General features: G+C 30.1%; 1 protein-coding gene across 1 annotated transcript in view; it reads right to left on the bottom strand.

Annotated features, from left to right (window-relative positions):
- Positions 1-5,996, bottom strand: part of CLU (clusterin) — an 85,108-nt gene extending 79,112 nt beyond the window's left edge. Inside the window, exon 1 of the mRNA XM_053709499.1 lies at positions 5,855-5,996. The gene's annotated coding sequence lies outside the window, so the exon portion shown is untranslated. The remainder of the gene's footprint in view (positions 1-5,854) is intronic.
- Positions 5,997-6,217: the final 221 nt, after the last annotated feature.

The following is a 6,217-nucleotide window of genomic DNA, read 5'->3' on the forward strand; positions in this document are numbered from 1 at the left end:
TATATAGCTAACCATAATACAAAGAAATCCGTATCTAGCTAACCATAATACAAAGCAATATGTATCTAGCTAACCATAATACAAAGCAATACGTATCTAGCTAACCATAATACAAAGCAATATGTATATAGCTAACCATAATACAAAGAAATACGTATCTAGCTAACCATAATACAAAGCAATACATATATAGCTAATCACAATACAAAGCAATATGTATCTAGCTAACCATAATACAAAGCAATACGTATCTAGTTAATCACAATACAAAGCAATATGTATATAGCTAACCATAATACAAAGAAATACGTATCTAGCTAATCACAATACAAAGCAATACGTATATATAGCTAATTATAATACAAAGCAATACGTATCTAGTTAATCACAATACAAAGCAATATGTATATAGCTAACCATAATACAAAGAAATACGTATCTAGCTAATCACAATACAAAGCAATATGTATATAGCTAACCATAATACAAAGAAATACGTATCTAGCTAATCACAATACAAAGCAATACGTATATATAGCTAATTATAATACAAAGCAATACGTATATATAGCTAATTATAATACAAAGCAATACGTATCTAGCTAATCACAATACAAAGCAATACATATATAGCTAATTATAATACAAAGCAATACGTATATAGCTAATTATAATACAAAGCAATATGTATCTAGCTAATCACAATACAAAGCAATATGTATATAGCTAACCATAATACAAAGAAATACGTATCTAGCTAATCACAATACAAAGCAATATGTATATAGCTAACCATAATACAAAGAAATACGTATCTAGCTAATCACAATACAAAGCAATACGTATATATAGCTAATTATAATACAAAGCAATACGTATATATAGCTAATTATAATACAAAGCAATACGTATCTAGCTAATCACAATACAAAGCAATACATATATAGCTAATTATAATACAAAGCAATATGTATATAGCTAATTATAATACAAAGCAATATGTATCTAGCTAATCACAATACAAAGCAATACGTATATAGCTAATCACAATACAAAGCAATACGTATCTAGCTAACCATAATACAAAGAAATAAGTATATAGCTAATCACAATACAAAGCAATACGTATCTAACTAACCATAATACAAAGCAATACATATCTAGCTAACCATAATACAAATCAATACGTATCTAGCTAATCACAATACAAAGCAATATGTATATAGCTAATCACAATACAAAGCAATACGTATCTAGCTAATCACAATACAAAGCAATACGTATGTAGCTAATCACAATACAAAGCAATACGTATATAGCTAATCACAATACAAAGCAATACGTATCTAGCTAATCACAATACAAAGCAATACGTTTCTAGATAATCACAATACAAAGCAATACGTATATAGCTAATCACAATACAAAGCAATACGTATCTAGCTAATCACAATACAAAGCAATATGTAAATAACTAATCACAATAGAAAGCAATAGGTATCTAGCTAACCATAATACAAAGCAATATGTATATAGCTAACCATAATTCAAAGCAATACGTATCTAGCTAATCACAATACAAATAAATATATATCTAGCTAACCATAATACAATGCAATACGTATCTAGCTAATCACAATACAAAACAATATGTATATAGCTAATCACAATACAAAGCAATATGTATCTAGCTAACCATAATACAAAGCAATATGTATGTAGCTAATCACAATACAAAGCAATATGTATCTAGCTAACCATAATACAAAGCAATATGTATCTAGCTAACCATAATACAAAGCAATACGTATCTAGCTAACCATAATACAAAGCAATATGTATATAGCTAACCATAATACAAAGAAATCCGTATCTAGCTAACCATAATACAAAGCAATATGTATCTAGCTAACCATAATACAAAGCAATACGTATCTAGCTAACCATAATACAAAGCAATATGTATATAGCTAACCATAATACAAAGAAATACGTATCTAGCTAACCATAATACAAAGCAATACATATATAGCTAATCACAATACAAAGCAATATGTATCTAGCTAACCATAATACAAAGCAATACGTATCTAGTTAATCACAATACAAAGCAATATGTATATAGCTAACCATAATACAAAGAAATACGTATCTAGCTAATCACAATACAAAGCAATACGTATGTATAGCTAATTATAATACAAAGCAATACGTATCTAGTTAATCACAATACAAAGCAATATGTATATAGCTAACCATAATACAAAGAAATACGTATCTAGCTAATCACAATACAAAGCAATACGTATATATAGCTAATTATAATACAAAGCAATACGTATATATAGCTAATTATAATACAAAGCAATACGTATCTAGCTAATCACAATACAAAGCAATACATATATAGCTAATTATAATACAAAGCAATACGTATATAGCTAATTATAATACAAAGCAATATGTATCTAGCTAATCACAATACAAAGCAATACGTATCTAGCTAATCACAATACAAAGCAATACGTATATAGCTAATCACAATACAAAGCAATACGTATCTAGCTAACCATAATACAAAGAAATAAGTATATAGCTAATCACAATACAAAGCAATACGTATCTAACTAACCATAATACAAAGCAATACATATCTAGCTAACCATAATACAAATCAATACGTATCTAGCTAATCACAATACAAAGCAATATGTATATAGCTAATCACAATACAAAGCAATACGTATCTAGCTAATCACAATACAAAGCAATACGTATGTAGCTAATCACAATACAAAGCAATACGTATATAGCTAATCACAATACAAAGCAATACGTATCTAGCTAATCACAATACAAAGCAATACGTTTCTAGATAATCACAATACAAAGCAATACGTATATAGCTAATCACAATACAAAGCAATACGTATCTAGCTAATCACAATACAAAGCAATACGTTTCTAGATAATCACAATACAAAGCAATACATATATAGCCTTTTACTGGGCTATGACTTTGTTTAGCTCAGCAGCTGCAGTTTTAATGCAGACCTAGATAACATTTATTTGGCTTATAACAAATAAAACAGATCATTTGATGTGTAAGGTCCCAGCCTTTTTTACAGTTAGGGTAATAAAGCATCACAATACAAAGCAATGCGTATCTAGCTAATCACAATACAAAGCAATACGTATCTAGCTAATCACAATACAAAGCAATACGTATCTAGCTAATCACAATACAAAGCAATACGTTTCTAGCTAATCACAATACAAAGCAATACGTATCTAGCTAATCACAATACAAAGCAATACGTATCTAGCTAATCACAATACAAAGCAATACGTATCTAGCTAATCACAATACAAAGCAATACGTTTCTAGCTAATCACAATACAAAGCAATACGTATCTAGCTAATCACAATACAAAGCAATACGTATCTAGCTAATCACAATACAAAGCAATACGTATCTAGCTAATCACAATACAAAGCAATATGTATATAGCTAATCACAATACAAAGCAATACGTATCTAGCTAATCACAATACAAAGCAATACGTATCTAGCTAATCACAATACAAAGCAATACGTTTTTTAGCTAATCACAATACAAAGCAATACGTATCTAGCTAATCACAATACAAAGCAATACGTTTTTTAGCTAATCACAATACAAAGCAATACGTATCTAGCTAATCACAATACAAAGCAATACGTTTTTTAGCTAATCACAATACAAAGCAATACGTATCTAGATAATCACAATACAAAGCAATACATATATAGCCTTTTACTGGGCTATGACTTTGTTTAGCTCAGCAGCTGCAGTTTTAATGCAGACCTAGATAACATTTATTTGGCTTATAACAAATAAAACAGATCATTTGATGTGTAAGGTCCCAGCCTTTTTTACAGTTAGGGTAATAAAGCATTATGTTGTTTTAGTATACAAGCATAACCATTTGCAGTCAATGAACTAGCTGGAGAAAAATACACATCGTCTGATTGGCTGGTAAAGGAGCTGCAGAATACTGCTATGCAGAGCTTTACAATATTCTCTCGCAGCCAAGGAGTTAAAATTCATCAAACTTCCATGTGGGCACATTTCTGTATGATTCAGCAGAAGTGTCACATTTTATCAATGGCTAACACAGCACTAATAATATGCATGTCATTTCTGCCACCGCTGGATATGCTGTAATATTGTATAGTCCTTTAGTTTATATTCAAATGAGGAGTTAAATAGTATATAAATAAATACAGACAGACAGACAGACAGATAGATAGATAGATAGATAGATAGATAGATAGATAGATACATAGATAGATAGATACATAGATAGACAGAGAGACAGACAGACAGATACATAGATAGATAGACAGAGAGACAGACAGATAGATACATAGATATATAGACAGAGAGACAGACAGAGAGACAGACAGAAACACAGAGACAGACAGATAGATACATAGATAGAAAGACAGAGAGACAGACAGATAGATAATAGATTAGATAGATAGATAGATAGATAGATAGATAGATGATAGATTAGATAGATAGATAAGATAGATGATAGATAGATGGATAGATAGATAGATAGATAGATAGATAGATAGATAGATAGATAGATAGATAGATAGATGATTGATTAGATAGATGATAGACAGACACATAGATAGATAGATAGATAGATAGATAGATAGATACATAGATATATAGACAGAGAGGCAGACAGACAGATAGATAGATAGATAGATAGATAGATAGATAGATACATAGATAGAAAGACAGAGAGACAGACAGATAGATAATAGATTAGATAGATAGATAGATAGATGATAGATTAGATAGATAGATAGATAGATAGATAAGATAGATGATAGATAGATGGATAGATGGATAGATAGATAGATAGATAGATGATAGATTAGATAGATAGATAAGATAGATGATAGATTAGATAGATAGATAGATAGATGATAGATTAGATAGATAGATAGATAGATAGATAGATAGATAGATAGATAGATAGATAGATAGATAGATAAGATAGATAGATAGATAAGATAGATGATAGATAGATGGATAGATAGATAGATAGATAGATAGATAGATAGATAGATAGATAGATAGATGATAGATTAGATAGATAGATAAGATAGATGATAGATAGATGGATAGATAGATAAGATAGATAGATAGATAGATAGATAGATAGATAGATAGATAGATAGATAGATAGATAAGATAGATAAGATAGATAGATAGATAGATAGATGATAGATTAGATAGATAGATAAGATAGATGATAGATAGATGGATAGATAGATAGATAGATAGATAGATAGATGATAGATTAGATAGATAGATAGATAAGATAGATGATAGATAGATGGATAGATAGATAGATAGATGATAGATTAGATAGATAGATAAGATAGATGATAGATAGATGGATAGATAGATGGATAGATGGATAGATAGATAGATAGATGATTGATTAGATAGATGACAGACAGACACATAGATAGATCATTAATTGATTGCTGCATTGATTGACAGATCATGTAAATGAATGCATTTACAAAAGCATCAGTGATAGATATAAGACAATATTCTATAAGTAATATTTATGGCTAAGTAATGTATATAGTAAATACCCAATAGATACATAAATAACACACAAGCTGAGAGCTAGACCCATAGGGATTGTTAGAATGACGCACACAGACAGTTACGTAACCCCAATGCTACATAATTATGTGCACCCCGTGACATGCACAGTACGCGTTGTAATACATAGCTGTGCTGATCACTCCAGACAAAGCCATCAGAAGCCCCTTACCTGCTGTGTACAAGTGCTCAGGCCACTGCTAGACAGTTCAGTAGTTACTGTAAGCTCAGGGATGCAGAGGATTTATATAGAGCTTCCCGTCCTCTCTGTGTTCAGGGCACTGACTCATCACTAAGCAATGAAACGCAAGCTGCTTGTGGACCTTTCTGGAATATGAAATGTGCCAGCTGTACCGATAGTGGGCAGCCTTGTGCTAGAGAATATGAAATAAGAAGCTAAAGAATTCCTTAGCACACTGCAGATAAAAGTACATACTATATATATATATATATACATATATACAGTATACACACACACTATACTATATATATATACACACACACTATACTATATATATATACACACACATACTAT

The sequence above is a fragment of the Bombina bombina genome, chromosome 4, assembly GCF_027579735.1.
Source record: "Bombina bombina isolate aBomBom1 chromosome 4, aBomBom1.pri, whole genome shotgun sequence".
NCBI lineage: Eukaryota > Metazoa > Chordata > Amphibia > Anura > Bombinatoridae > Bombina > Bombina bombina.